At 38.7% G+C, this 16,468-nt stretch overlaps 1 protein-coding gene across 3 annotated transcripts in view; it reads left to right on the top strand.

The window, feature by feature from the left end:
* Positions 1-248: 248 nt before the first annotated feature.
* The window catches only part of RNF41 (ring finger protein 41), a 33,324-nt gene continuing 17,104 nt past the window's right edge, over positions 249-16,468 (top strand). Inside the window, exons 1-3 of one of the 3 annotated variants that reach the window (XM_039326782.1) lie at positions 249-309; positions 1,527-1,598; positions 10,201-10,342. The gene's annotated coding sequence lies outside the window, so the exon portion shown is untranslated. The other 2 variants (XM_039326783.1, XM_039326781.1) reach the window with 2 other exon arrangements.

The raw sequence follows: 16,468 nt of genomic DNA, 5'->3' as shown, positions 1-16,468 counted from the left end.
AGGTGATCACATGACCCTTGGATACTGCAACCATTATAAATATGAGCCAGTTTCCAAGCATCTGCATTTTGATCACGTGACCATGGGGATGCTTCTACGTGTGTGAAAAATAGTCAAAAGTCACTTTTTTCGGTGCCGCTGTAACTTTGAACAGTCACTAAATGAACTGTAGTAAGTCAAAGACTAACCTCTCTCACTAATCAATTCCATGCAGCTTCTAGGTTTACTGAGGAGCACTGTGAAATGAAACTGGTCAAGAGAGAGCTTGGAGTTACACTTGTGAAAAACAAGAAGTGATAGCTACCTGACGTAAGTATCGAGGTTCTATCCCAAAGACATATTCAGCAATTTACATTTTTTAATCTTTAGGCAAGTTTCATATTAACTGACTTTGTACGAATCTTTTGTTTGAGGATGTGACCTTTAAATCAAGGTTTACTGCAATGATTTATTATACAAATGATGTGAATTTGGATTTAATAGACATTTGGATTTAATGGACACACACTCCACTCAAATGGTTTGTTAAACTGAGATTTTACTGAACATCCAATACATAGGTCCTTCCTCCATAGAAAATATATATCATGTAGAGGAATTACAACATAAAAGCATTTTCAGCAACTTTTGTTCCCAGTTCTAAAGGTTTGATCACTCGTTTAATATTTTAAGGTTCAGATGAAAAAAAAATAGCATCCGAGGAAGTATCAGTGACAATCACATTCAGTTCCATCCTTTACTGATTTGTCTGTCACTTGTCATATGTCTGCAAATACAGTATACTGTCAGTTCTTGTAGTCCTCTCACTAATAACCAGTTACTGCTTTAACTTCATCTTTTAGTCCTAGAGCTTCTTCTAAAAAAGGAGTATTTAGTCCTAGAGCTTCTTCTAAAATATCTTGGATGCTGAGATGTTTAGTATAAATTTCAGCACATTTCCCCATCTTTTTAATCTTCAATTACTACAGTGGTTCTCAACCTGTGGGTCGGGACCCCATTTGGGGTCGAACGACCATTTCACGGGGGTCGCCAAACAAGGCTGTCCGCCATTTTTTCCCCCCTTTTCTTTGGCCACGCCCCTGGCACCCGGTGATGTATAAGTGGTTGGGAGTCACCACAACATGGGGAACTGTATTATGGGGTCGTGGCATTAAAAAGGTTGAGAACCACTGAATTACTATCTCTCCAGTGGATTCATTTATCATTCCAAATGAAGATTGGAATCTCCTTCTGGAATTCACAGTTCTTAAAAAAAAAAGTCTTGTTTTTCTGTATCTGTTTCCATATTGGTCTTTACAGAAGTTGATGTAATACTGCTTCTTGTCCTTGCTAACAGTTCTCTGAATTTTTTCATTAAGCTTTCTCTTTCTTGGCTTTGGCTTCTTTTCCCATCTCTTTTTTGGTTACAATTTTTCACCATCTATTCTGATCTAGTTTGCTTTCTTTTGTTTCTTGATCTTTGGCAGTCTCCTTTTACAATGATCCTCTTTCATTTCTTTTCACAATTCCTTTTCCTATCAATGAAGGTGAGGACTTCAGAGTGATTTGTGATGATGTCCTTGAAAACTGAGTTTCTGAAACTGGATCCCCAGAAATTGGTAAGTCATTCTTGTGCTTCGTTTCTGTTTCCTAGCCATAAAATCCAGCTATGTTTTTCTCTTTATTGTTCCCAGTTTTGGTATTCTAGTCTCCAACCACAAGAAGCACATCTTGCTTATAAATTGATTGCTGATTAAACTTGACCATAAAATTCCTCAATCTCTTTTTTTCTGCATCAGTGGTTAAAAGCAACAGTGTTAGTTCTTTTCTGTGTCCTGTGTAGCTCACAGTACTGTATGAACTTCTGACCACATGACAGAATTCCAATCCATTTCAGTTTTCTGATGCCCAAGATGTTAATATGCAGTTGACTGATTTAATCTTTCACATGTTCGGTTTTCCCATGTTCATGCTTCTTATATCCTGGTGTCACTGTAATTCTGCCTTTGCAGCTTTGGATTTTCTTTTCTTGCATGACATCAGCAACTAAACATTAGAGATTTTTTTAAACTTCCGTAACTGCATCATAAACAGCATAAGTACAGGTAGTCCTCGATTTACAACAGTTCATTTAGTGACCATCCAAAGTTACAACGTAACTGAAAAAAGTGACTTATGGCTCACACTTACAACCACTGCAGCATCCCCATGGTCATGTGATCAAAACTTGGATGATTGGCAACTGATTCATATTTACAATGGTTGCAGTGTCCTGGGATCATGTGATCACCTTTTGGGACCTTCCAACAAGTAAAGTCAATGGGGAAGCCAGATTCACTTAACAACCATGTTACTAACTGATGCATTGCAGTGATTCACAACAATTATGGCAAGAAAGGTCATAAAATAGGGCAACATTCACTTAACAACTGTTTCACTTAGCAACATAAATTTTGGGCTCAGTTGTGGTCATAAGTTGAGGACTACCTGTACTAAAGATCCTCAGCTCTTCCACAATTGCATGTTGGGTACCATTCCTCTATAGAGCTCATTATCTGACCTTATTTGTCAGTCTTTGTCTTGTCTATTAATGCAGCTTTCTTGATAAAATACAGAAATGGTTTACTATTGCCTACTCCCACATAGCATAAAATTACATCTTTTGTCATTTTTCTTGAAGTGTTCATCTATCTCCAACATCTTCCTGTATCACTGCTGTCCAGTATAGATGTCTGCTTGCTTTAGCTAAGCAGTTGGAGTGACCTTTAAGTGTCAAGTGATCCTGCTGGGAGCATAAACTCTTAGCATGCATTCCTGGTGTTCTTCTTTCATTCCTCCAGGAAAATAAATGCCATGAGGCAGCAGAGCAGGACTTGAGGGGGAGGTCAATAGTCAATGTTATACGTAATAAATTATTCCAAATATATACTTCTAATCAGTATAGTTAGAATGTACTGTATCCTTTTGTTGCCATCTAGTGGTCATCCATATTTTTGCAAACTACCACACACTGGGATATAAAAATCCAGGTGACCACTCTATGATAGCATGGGTTTTTTGTATCTATACTGCCATCTTATAGTCATCTGAATTGTTGCAACCCAAAATATGGTATCCCCATTCCCTGCACTTGGACTGCATTCAAATAGTTTTGTTTGGTTTTGCTTTAGTCCTTTGAAAACCGAGGCTTTCTGCTTTTCTGTGCTGTGTGAACCCAGCTGTGATTTATTCAGTCATCATCAATAGTTTAACAAACTATGCCTTGGTGCAATACGTAAATCAGGTCATAAGAGATGGAACATACCGGTAGCAATATGAGATTTTTTTTAACAGACTATATTTACATCGTTTAAAAGGGTGAACAAGGCTGGACAAAGGCTGCATCTCTTATTTTGGTGGAACTTAAGGAATAGGGAAACTTGAAATAAGAGTCATTGAAGAACTGGAAATGCCCGTTTTCTTTATCAGTATAATAAAGAATGTTAAAAATCCCCGTTACTCAGAGCTAAGGGCTGCTCTAGTAAAGAGAAAAATTCCATTCAGTTTTGCAAATATACACGTCTGTTTTTCTGCCTTTGTGCAGGAATGTTGAGTTGCCCTGGCCTTTAACCCGATTCTTTTTTAAAAAAAATATCAGCATTACTTGAAGATCAGGTAATGTGATGCTTTGGAAAGAGGACTCATGAATGTGATGATCGATTATGTGAATGCACGCATGTTTGGAGTGCCTGGGGAATCGCATCACACTACAAACGCTTCCCCGTAAAGGGAAACAGTAATATAATATACAGCACGCAGCCTCCCCGCTTCGCGTTAGGTCGTTCCGTGATCTCTTTGTTCGGCTGAGCGCGAGGAGTTAAGCGAACCCCGCCCGTCTGCCAGCAAAATAAACCATAAAATCACCCCTTTGGCCCGGTGGCTAGAGCGGCCCAAATTCAGCCCTGCCCCCGCATTTCCTGCTTTGCTGCCCGAGGAGGGTGGATTCCCTGCATCCGTATTGAGGTTGGCGTGTTTCCGGTGGCGGTCTGGGAGGAGGGGATGGAGGGGAGAACGGCGGCGCGGGGGCCGGTGCCCACAGGGGAGCCAAAATGAGGTCCGTGACGGTGGCCGGATGCAAACGGGGAGAAAGGCGCTGCAGGCCTGGCTGCGGGAGTGGGGAGCGGTAGCGCCGGTGGTTTGTTTTGGGGGTGCGGCGGGGAAGGGGGCGGCTGCGCGGAGAGGCTCAGAGGTGGGTCGGTGCTGAGATGCTGGCTTTGGGGAAAGGGCGGCGGATGGGCAGCGTGCGACGGACCGTGCAGTTCCCTCCGTTTTGGTAGACGGCGGTGGCGGGGAGGCGTTTTGTTCCGAGAACGGGCAAAGGGTTGGTAGGTGAGAGAAGGGGCTCCCTGGAAAGGCAGAGTAGCGAGGAGGTGGTGGTGGGAATTCCCATCCAACCGAAGAATTCCCCGACAGTCGCTTTTTTAGTCCGACCTACCTCCTAGGGTTGTTGTTACGGGGCTAGACTAGGAAAGGCACCTTCTCCCCTTTTCGAGCTCCCGAGAAAAAGTAAGGATATTCATGAAAAATAATAAAACTCTCCAGAACTTATAATCACAGCTCCATTAGCTGTCCCACACTGTATTTTCTTTTTAATGAGAAGTGGTTATCTTTTTAACTATAACCAGAAGGTTCTGACATACCAGAATAAATGTTGCCCTGCCTCCTGTTACAGTCTAACTCTAACTCAGTGGTTCTCAACCTTTTTAATGCCGCGACCCCCCCAACTAGTTGTAAGTCGAGGACTACTCAACTGGTCGTAAGTCGAGGACTACTCAACTGGTGCAGCACCGTTTGCAGAATGGGACTTTTGGTGGGCTCAGCAGGGCAGAGACAGCCTGGACAATTCCTATTGGCTTTTGAAAGCCAATAGAATTAGACTCTATTCAAGAGAGTCTATTCTATTGGCTTTCAAAAGCCAATAGAATAAAAGGGAGTAGCACAGCTAAGGAAAAGGGGGAAAAAATGGCAGACTGCGTTGTTTGGCAACCCCCGTGAAATGGTCGTTCGACCCCAAATGGGGTCCCGACCCACAGGTTGAGAACCACTACTCTAACTGGTCATTTTTATTAACTTTATATGCCACCCAACTCACCAATAAGTCAACTCTGGGCAGCTTAACAAACAATAAAAAGAAACAATTAAAATTTAAAAAACCTATATAAGAAACTAGAACCAACAAGACAGACAGCACAGGGATAAAATCTGCTTATCCCCTCCACCACCTTCAGCAGTGAGCCAAAAGGGTGGGAGTAGTTTGTGCCTCTGGATCATAGTGGAAAAGGCTCTTCTTGACCCCACCTATCAGACTTTCTTAGCAGATGGTGTCTGCAGCGGGTGCCCTTCCACTGGAGCTAGTAGGGCAAGCTAGTTCCATTGGGGTGAGATAGTTCCACGGATACTCTGGATGCATGCCATTCTAGGGCCTTAAATGTAGTATCTTGAATTGAACTCAGAAGCAAACTGGGTTTATTGTTTTTGATCGAAGGCTGAGAGGATTAGTGAAGGTTGCAATGATGAGAAGTCCCTAATGTAGGATATCTAGTATTTGAGTCAAGACTGTATCTTAGGAAAAAATGGACATGAAAGAAACGGGAATGAAAGTATGACTCCTATATGAAAAAGTATTAGAAGATTAATTTTCCAACAGAATAAATGGAAACTCAACATAGAGAAGGAGAATGGGTAAAATAGAAATAGTTAAATGTGCCACAGAAGTATGAAAAAGAATGCTTGGGATGAATGTAATACATCTAAGAGAATGATTGCTGCAAAAAATAAGGATGAGGGAAAGGTGCAGTATAATTATATATACTAAAAATATATTTACAAAGAATGTAAATACAAAGAAAAAGGCATAGTTAGAATTCAAAGAGGCAGAGGAAATGCAAAGTGATTTTGATGGAAATTAAACAGTGCTTTGGAAGAGGTAAATGAACTTCCAGCAGATTGGATGGGAATTTTAAAAAGTAACATTGGAAACACTGGAAGGAGTATTTTAGATATTTGTATGGAAATATCAAAGTTAGAGAAATATCAAATTAGAGTAAAAATAAAATGAAGTTTAAATATTAGTGTCCAAAAAATGGGTGAAAGAGGAGTAGTAAGTGCTATCAGAATACTTAAAAATGGTAGTGCTGCAGGATTGGATTGTACAAACTAGGAAAAGTGTAGATATGGTTTGCTTATGGAATATAGTAGTTGTACAACTTTTACACCTATGAGAAGTATATCTTTTTCTTTTGATTGTTAAATGCTGTGTCGTTTCCCAAAATACAGATAGTTCTTGCTTATGACTGGAATTATTGTTGTAAGTCATGCCATTCATTAAGCGCCAGCCTGATTTTATGATATATTTTTTTGTAGTGTTCATTAAGTGAACTCATTGTCCACAATGTGAGTTTTTCTGCCAGAAATTGAAAGCAAATGCTGGTTTCCTGCAAAAACATTGTAAACCAAAGTCACATAACAGGACATTACAAACAGCTGTAAATGTTGGCTGGTTGCTAAGAGCCAAAATGCAGGTCATAAGTATCTTTTTTGAGGGAGTCATAACTTCAAACAATTGCTAAGCAACTGGTCATAAGTTGAGGACTATTGGTAGGGAAGGATTAGAAGAACTGCAAAAACTACAAGAAAATTACTTTACCAGGTGAACCTGGGAAGGTGTTTGAAACTGATAATGAGCAAAATTTGGAGAGTGCAGTGTGACTGTCCTAAGCAAGAGGTATGTGGATCAGATGTTGCATGGACTTTATAAAATCCCCCCCCCCCCAAAGAGAATACTTTAAAAAAAAACAAAAGAAATGAATATGAGATAGCATATGAATGTTATAGAAATGAGTGATTTGAGGATAGAAAGATATCAAGAGATATAACAGTGGTGGCGAACCTATGGCACGGGTGCCAGAGGTGGCACTCAGAGCCCTCTCTGTGGGCACACGCACCGTCGCCCCAGTCCTAGGCTTTCAGCTGGGTTTTATAAAAGCTTTTCAGTGAATTTCAACTTATCACAGGAAAAAAAGACCTTGCAAAGTTGGAATTGATTGATTTTAATTTTTTAGTCCCACCCAGTCTGCCATTACCACTGCAGCCATGCCCACCCAATGGGCCACACACCCCCAATGGGCCACACCCACCTGGCGCCCGACGATGCATAAGTGGGTTTTGGGTTGCAGTTTGGGCACTCGGTCTCTAAAAGGTTCGCCATCACTGAGATATAATGAATGATGCTGGTGTAATTAATTTTAATTATATTTTCTTCTCTTTTTGTTATGTCACACCTTAATTTCTTTGAGTTAGATTTTCTTATTATTTCTCTATGCTTTGAATAGTGTTGCTTATCCAGAAAGGGAATAATGTGATGTAATAATTATGTGGGTATATATGACTGTACAATTCTACAATTTTCAGTTTAAACGCTGCTTTTTTATTTTTTAACAGAGTGACCTCCAAAGAGATTAGAGCAGTGGTTCTCAACCTTTCTAATGCCGCGACCCCATAATACAGTTCCCCATGTTGTGGTGACCCCCAACCACTTATACATCACAGGTTGCCAGGGGTATGGCCAAAGAAAAGGGGGGAAAAATGGCGGACAGCCTTGTTTGGCGACCCCCGTGAAATAGTCGTTCGACCCCAAATGGGGTCCCGACCCACAGGTTGAGAACCACTGGATTAGAGTATTTAATAAAAGGACAAAACAACCTACATAGAATGAAATCATTACTAATGAGAGAGATTAGCAGTGTTTTGGGGGAAAAGATAGACTTGATGATTGAAATGTTTTTGCAAACAATCCAACACATTGAAGCCAATCCCAGTTTAATAATCAGATTTGTGTTAAGTTAATCATGGTGTTTTCTTATTGATGATTCATGGTTGCAGGTTTTTAGGAAGGAAACTGATTAGGTTTGGAAAAATGGAATAGATTGGGAAAAAAAGAGAAACAAGTTTCCATCTATGTCCATACGCTGACAGAGAGGATCATCCTTAAATTGATACTGCATCCGAGATCCAGATGACCTAGGAAATTAGAGTCAACAAAAAACTTTTACAGTTTAAAAGTTTAAATTTTTTTTCATAAATATGTGTAAATTCAAGATCCGGATTTGAATGAACATACTAATAAAAAAAAAAACCAGCATTATACTGATTTGATCTTTGGATGGTGTAGGCTTGGGGGTGGTACAGTAACACATTTATGAGAGAAAAGGTATTAGGGATGTTCAATTGTTAAGATGGCTTTGTAATGAACTTTGATGATATTGAGGGAATTATAGTCAAGTGAAGAAGAGCAAGTTTGATTAAAGGCTGAAAATCAAGAGAGAAATTGAAGCCTATCTTTTGTGGGAGTAATTCAATAGCCACCTTGAGGAATCCAAATAAATTATGTTATGGGAATTGTGTATTCTTGGGAGGTGTTTCTGTTTCCCTTCCATTCTAAGGTTCTGGAGGTCAAATTTCTATTGAATAACTATGCAGTGGGGGTGGTTTGGAAAATTAGCTTCAGGAGCAGGTGAAGGAATAATGCTTGGACATGTGTGGTGAACTGAAACAGTGCAATGGCAAAAAAGTATTTAAGAGCTTTTTTTGATGAAACAACATCTGAGGAAGAATCTTGTACAGTAACAACAAATCCTTGCTTAAGATGGGTAACAACTCTGGTAAAATGTAGCAGTTAACCTGGAGAGCATTTGCTCTAAAATTTCAAGGCTTGTTCATACTTCGTTTTAGGAGCATATGTTAATAGAGAACAAATCTTGTTTATGAGAGTAAAGCAGGTTGTTGCTGCTTTTGTTCAGTTGTGCAGTTTACAAGCAAGGGAATGTGTTTTAGACCCAGGCTATTTTCCAAACCAAAGAAACAAGATCATATTTCAAATAATAATGTTCTGGTTATGTATCGTTCTCTTGGCTTGATCAGAACTATTATGATCCCATATAATAAACAGGGATTGTGACACAACTTTGATAAAAATCTGGAAGTAAGAAGTAGCCTGATATATATGCTGAACATCTCTGTTCTAAAAATTAAACTATTTTTGGTACTGTCTTCAAAATGATAGGCTGACTGATCTAATTCCTGCCTGTGACTGGGGTGATGCAAGTCTCTGCTTGCAGTGCCTTACAGTGTGAAAGGGGTGAAGAACTGTTGTTTAACTCTCAGCTCTTAAAGCCCTTTCTTGTTTCTTTGCTGCTCCTTTGTACAGTATTGTGTACATTTGTATTTGCACATTTGATCATAATAGAATCTGTAGGCTCCTTCATGTGTTGCGTGATGCATCTGATCTTAGGTGTTCCCAGGATGGTGGGATACTAGATTTCTAGGGAAAAATTATAAGGGATTTTCTTATGCCAGCATCTGTACTTAGTCTTAGGTTCTGAACCTTCTGGGTAACTGGACCCAAGAATGGCATTGTGGGTTTCACCTAAAAATAAAAGCTCTTATGTGTGATTTCAATTTTTGGTAAAAATGGTAGATGATTATTTAAATCAAGGTTGACTCAGCCTTCCATCCTTCCGGCGTAGGTAAAATGAGGACCCAGATTGTTGGGGGCAATGTAAATATATATATATATATACATTGCTTACTGGTGTACACCGCTTAGAGAGTGCTTGCACTTAAAGCGGTATATAAGTCTCATAAATAAATAAATAAATAAAATGGGTAAAATATCTGCTGATATGAAATGAGGCATTATTAGTATTTGAAGCAGAACATTATGAATTGAAAACTCGTGAATACTGAATACTTTTTTTGATCATTTTTAATCTTCTTGCTGTTAGCTATTGCCACTAAAAAAGCACCAAACAAGTATTGTTTTTATGGTATGTTCTGAGCAAAGCTAAACATGAAGCATCTTCTCGCTGTAAACACTTAGAATTGGGAAAATTAAGTGTCAGAGAAGGCTAAAAACATACGCTGTTGTGAAATGTTTCAAATAAGTCAGACATAATATGTTGCAAATAATATGCTTTGCCTAAGGGTGTGGAAATGAGCTGAATATTAATTCTTGCATTCTGTGTACAGAGCAAATTATGAAAAGAATGTACATAATTTTGTGTACTGTACTGCTCTGCTGTTGCTAAAAATAGTAGGGCATTCACACGTCATGCCATACTGGTATAAATTTGTATTTTTAACTTTTTGTTAAGACTGAAATTATTTATCCTCTTATGACCACAGAGTCTGGCTGCTAAGATAAATGATGACTTAATCTGAGTAAGAAGCGAGAGAAAAATGGGCCATGGTGAAAGTTCAATTCAGAAGAGCAACGCAACATCAGCATTGTCTTGTGGCTATTCAGGAAGAAATTCTGCTACAGAAGGTAAAATAATTGTTTCTTTCAGAAGTCAATGCACCAATTGCTTTTATAGGTGTATCTCATTTTCTGTTGAAGTCCGGTGTTTAACTGAACAGATTCATTTTGTATCCTGGAAAAGTGGGTGCTAAGTCTCAGCAGATATCCACGCTTAGCTACTCTTATTTAGGCTCAGATGTTATTCAAGCTTGGATCTAGTTACATAAATTTCCAAAGAATATTATCTCTCTAGCTAGCCTAATACTGAATTTAAAAAATTCCAGAAGAAAGCAAATGAAAAACTATTGTCTTTTTGCTGGCAAGAAAATTACAGTATGTAGACATTACTATGAAGCTGCTAGGAACTGAACTCGCAATAGAAGAGAATTGTACGGTATGTAGCTTAAGGTTGAACTGTGATGCTCTCGGAGCTTGGTTGTTTGCTTGCAGATGTTTCATTACCCAATTAGGTAACATTATCAGTGCTGGTGAGTGTGGGGTTTGCTCCTTATTTATAAATAGCAGCTTGCCCTGCCAGTGTTGGTGGGGGTGTGGTTTTCTCCTTGGTAGTTCCTTGATTAGGGTATTGTCTTTTGCTTGATTGATTGTCTGGTGTTAATCCCTGTTTATCTGGGTATTGGTTACTGTAGAGCAGCGGTTCTCAACCTATGGGTCGCGACCCCATTTGGGGTCGAACGACCATTTCATGGGGGTTGCCAAACAACGCAGTCCGCCATTTTTTCCCCTTTTCCTTAGCTGTGCTACTCCCTTTTATTCTATTGGCTTTTGAAAGCCAATAGAATAGGCTCTCTTGAATAGAGTCTAATTCTATTGGCTTTCAAAAGCCAATAGGAATTGTGCAGGCTGTCTCTGCCCTGCTGAGCCCGCCAAAAGTCCCATTCTGCAAATAGTGCTGCAAGTTATCTGCAGCGAAGGCGAGCTGTCTGGAAGTTTCCACCCCTCCCTGCTGAGCAACTACTAAAAATGTAAGTAAAAGAGGGCCAGGGGTGGGAGGTGGGAGGCCGGTGGGCACAGGGAGGGTTGCTGGGCACGTGGGGCCCGGCAGGTGCCTTACCTCCCTTGGGCTGGCCCAGCTGGTGGCCCAGCCGGTGGTCGTCCTGCGCCGTCGCTGCCCCTTGCCAGCTACGCCTCGGCCGGTGCAGGGGATGGCACCACGCATGCGTGGCGCTCCCAGGCAGGGAAAGTCCTTGACTTACGACCGGTTGGGTAGTCCTCGACTTACGACCAGTTGGGTAGTCCTCAACTTACGACCGGTTGGGTAGTCCTTGACTTACGACCGGTTGGGGGTCGTGGCATTAAAAAGGTTGAGAACCACTGCTGTAGAGGATATCTTAGGGTCTTTTTGTTTTCTTTTTAGCTTTTTATTTCTTCTGAACGATGTGTAAATGTGGTTTATTTCATTGTGTTGATCAACTATTATATATTTTTCTGCTGTTCAGTTCTTAAATCTGACAACCACACAATGAGAAATAGAAATGCTAATTTTGAATAATCACAATTGCTAAATTGTTAGTTGCCAGATGGTAGAGTGAATTAGAGATTGCTATATTGTCCAGAGTACTTTTGAAGGGCAGTTTTAGTGGACTACACCAGGCTGAATATAAATATATAGATTAAAATATGGACATTAATTTTCAAAGTAATTTTATTTATATAATGATTATTTTATTTGATTAATCATATTTGTAACTTGCAAATAGTAACTCGAAGTAGTAATAACATACTCTATATGCAATTATAATATTGCATTATGCATCTAAAGGCAGAGTAAGCAATTGAAATTAATGTTGTTTTGTAAAGTATAGAACGTTTCAAATAGATGATTAAAAGATCCCTGCACTGTATTGAAAGGAGTAGCCTGCAGTTTTAATCCGTTTCCATCTTGTTGCTGAGCTGGTTAAAAAGCTTTACCCAGCTGTACTAGCTTTTTGTTAAGTCAGCCAATTACAACCACATGATGTAATTTGATATCTGAAAAAAGATATCAGATAGTGAATTTGTGTTACTCATAAAACTAGTAAAATAGCTTAAAATGTCAAGTTGTGGGTGGGGGAGAACATTTTTTCCCTATTTTGAGGCCAAGAAACTGATTTTATGTAAAAGAGTAATTCTGTAAAATTTAATTTTTTAATTTGGTGTATGAAGATTGTTGCAGATGGTTATAAATTAGAATTGGAAAGTCAGTTTGGATATGGAGATCTAGAATTGTTTTGCCAATTTATATTACTAAAATAACTCTTAGGAATGCATTTCAATATAAAATCCATCAATATCTTGAAATATAAAGTATTTGAAATCCTCCAGCTGTAATTCTCAAAATTTAATTTATTTAAATTTATTGGCCACCCAACTCCAGTGAACAGTCTCTAAATTGACATGTCATGTTTTCTTGCTGATCCTCTTTGTGGTTATTTAAATTACTTTGCAATGTTTGTGGCATATTGTCTATTTTGGTTTTCCTCTAGAGCCATAATAAAGTTACCTAATTACTTAAGTATGGAGAGGTTACTAAGTAACTTTGATTACACATTGAACTAAAGATTTGCAAACATTGCTTCGAGATCAGAGTATGTCATTCTTCTGCAGTGAAGAGGATTTAGTGTTTCCCTTAATTTTAATTTAAAAACAGTGTGAAAATACGTTTTAGGGTTAAAGGCCTTTCATGTATAGTTTCCGTGTATGTTTCCACTATCTGGCTAATTACACTAAAAAGCCTTCAGAACTCTCTTATATCTTACCAAATCACTTTATAAGACCTTCGCCAAGTTTATTTTGTTTTGCATGCAGAATAAGTTGACAGTTATTTATGGTTATTATTAAATTTTGAATAATTTTTGGTCCTTGGGTATATCAAATACAGCAGCAGAAAAGATGAATAAAAAATTTGAAGAGCCTGCAGTAAAAAAATGAATGAAGCAGAAACAATAAGCCAAGAAACAAGAACACATTTCGAAAATGTGATATTACTAAATTTAAAAGAGAATGAAGAACAGCTACAGGACAACTTAGTGAAAATAGTGAGGAGAGGATTGTTGAAACTCTAAAAATATTTTTAGAATGGGAAGAACTGGCCATCAATGGAAGTGGAAGTGGATATAAGCTGTACAGAATTAACACAAAAAAACCCCGAAAAGTTAAAAAATGTATTAAGGAATGTACTTGTGCATTTTGTCAGGAAGAATACAAGACAACACTAAGCTAAAGTTTAAATAATTTGGATCAAGTACTATGTAAAAGAAAATAATATAAAATTGCCCTGCTTGATCAGGAGTAAGACAATAAGTACTTTTATAAAGTACTGGAATCCTTTATGGACTTTTTGTTGAAAATGGACAAGACTAAGTTGATGATTTCTGGATTTGGCAATTGAAAAGGGTAATTGAATATGGCAAGAAGTGAACTAAGTAATGCGATCTTAAAGGGGATAGAGTGATACGAAACTTGTTTATAACTGCTGTAATAAAGATCGGAAGTTACTTCTTTAAATATATTTTTCTTTTTTAAAAATTTCTGCATTTTTTCTCTTATTTCTTTCTTAATTTCATTTCTGTATTATTTCATGTTTAACTTTTGTTCACTTAAAAATCTCTACTAAATTATATATTTAGCATATTTAAATAAAGAATGTGTACTAGTATGAACGAAAGTCCTCTCTTTGAAACATCAGGGCAGTTGCATTTTCTGCAAGATGACAGATACTCCTTTCTGAACAATGGTAATTTGGACTAGTTTTCCCATCGTTAAGCAATGCAGTTGTAAAATGAGATATTCATTTAGTGACAGCAATTCCAGCAGTCTCTGGTTACCGTCATTAAGCAAGGATCTCATTGCAATTTCCTTCTGGCTTCCAACAAGCAAAATCAGTGGGGATGCTGGCAGGAAGTTGCAAATCCTGGGTGGCTTGCAAGCAGGCTAGTAGATAGGTAAGTGGCTGCTGTAACACAAGCATGGCTGGGCAGGAGTATAGGAGGATATGCCGGTGGGTGGCAGGACACAAGCACAGCCTGGCAGTTCTAATAGTTAATATCGGAACATTTTTAAATTGAGATTTGGTATTGATATAGGTTTGCAGTTCAGTAAAAAATCCACAAGTGTCCTTTTCCTTTCAAATCAGGGGTAGGCAACCTTGGCTCTTTTATGACTTGTGGACTTCAACTCCCAGAATTCAACTCCAAGCCAGCATGGAGTTGAAGTCCACGAGTCATCAAAGAGCCAAGGTTGCCTACCCCGATCTAGATGTTCTTTGCAAAACTTGTGAGTAGTGAATAATTTGAATGGCTGCTGTCCTCTATTTAAACAGATTGTTCTAGACAGAATGGACTGACTATGATTTGTATATTCTAGAGCTCAGTGGCGTTGCTGATTGTACATGTCTTTTTCTCTATTGCCCATTCAAACTGATTTTTTTTCAACATTAACTTTTTTGTTATATAAAGTAACTTGTGAAAAGTGTCCCAAATATTGATGAGTAACTTTTTTGTCCAAGAGGAAGGTAGAAGGATTTAAGATGACGTTCATACAAACAAAAAAGAAGACTGAAAAAGGAAAAAATTATTATGCAATATCTATCTTCCCAGACTTGACAATATGTGGGGTTGCCTGTGTCACCTGAGAGGAATCCTGAAAATTTCTCTTCCCCCACAAACATGTATATATATATTTACCAGAAGCCACATTTCTCAAAAGGACAGGGCCAGAATAATAGATTAAAAATAGTTATAAATCGATATATATACATATACATATACATATATAGTTCCGCTATTGAGTTTTGCTACTTTGTGATCTCATGGCTCCCATTTCTGCAGGATTGTCTGTCAGTATTGCTGAAGTGAAAAGTACCCCTTTTATAAACTGAATTGATTCTATGTCTGCAGATACTAACAATTTCCTTACTCACACTAATCATGCACATGCAAATAAATGCACGTTCTCCTAGCAGACATAGAAAAAAGAAGGGAAAAAGGCAGAATGGTGAACACTGGGAAAGGAAGGAAAGAGAAAGGGAAGGAGGACAGCATAGATGAAGGGAAGAGGTGACTGAACAGAGAAAGATAAATCCTGCTGAGATGTTAGGGAAAAAAAGGATTAAATGAATCATCCCAAGCTATTCAAAAATGTCCCAACTACTAATAAAAAAATGTCTGCAGATAGTTGCGCCAAGTTAGTCCTAAGAGAATAAGCAAAGTCTACTTTTAATGTACTCTCAAAAACTCTTCTGAATAGCATTCAGGGGAAAGATTTATACTGTGTATACACTTGAGGAGTAGTGTCGCCTGAGCAAAGATGTATATTTCACTCTGACATTAGAAGTGGCTTGATTTAATTCTTTTTTTCAACAAGGTGATAGCAAGAAATACCTTGATCCACCATTAAATGTACAGTTTCAGATTTCCAGAACTCCCCCCCCCTTCAGTAGTTATACTGTCATTTGCTCTAAAGCAGTGGTTCTCAACCTTTCTAATGCCGCGACCCCATAATACAGTTCCCCATGTTGTGGTGACCCCCAACCACTTATACATCACCGGGTGCCAGGGGCGTGGCCAAAGAAAAGGGGGAAAAAATGGCGGACAGCCTTGTTTGGCGACCCCCGTGAAATGGTCGTTCGACCCCAAATGGGGTCCCGACCCACAGGTTGAGAACCACTGCTCTAAAGTTAGGGACTAGATACCTGTATATTCTGGTTCCTGCTGAAATAGAAGAGTGTGGAATATAGATAGTCCTCGACTTATGTTCACAATTGAACCCAGAATTTCCATTGCTAAGCAAGACAGTTGTTAAGTGAGTTTTGCCCCATTTTATGGCTTTTCTTGCCACAGTTAAAGGGAATCACTGCAGTTGTTAAGTTAGCAACGCGGTTGTTAAGTGAATCTGGCTTCCCTATTGGCTTTGTTTGTCAGAAGGTCACAAAAGGTGATTGTATGACTTCAGGCTGTCATAAATACATGCCAGTTGGCAAGCGCCTGAATTTTGATATGTGACCATGACGATACTACGGTAATCATAAGTGAAAAATGGTCATAAGCCAGTTTTTTCCAGTACTGTTTTAACTTTGAACGGTCACTAAATGAATGTAAATCAAGGACTATTGTATATAAAAATGCAAGCGAAGAAGTGAATAATAACATAGTG

The sequence above is a fragment of the Crotalus tigris genome, unplaced genomic scaffold (assembly GCF_016545835.1).
Source record: "Crotalus tigris isolate CLP2741 ecotype Arizona unplaced genomic scaffold, ASM1654583v1 scf7180000024345.2110221, whole genome shotgun sequence".
Lineage (NCBI taxonomy): Eukaryota > Metazoa > Chordata > Lepidosauria > Squamata > Viperidae > Crotalus > Crotalus tigris.
This window is presented reverse-complemented; position numbering and strand designations above follow the sequence as displayed.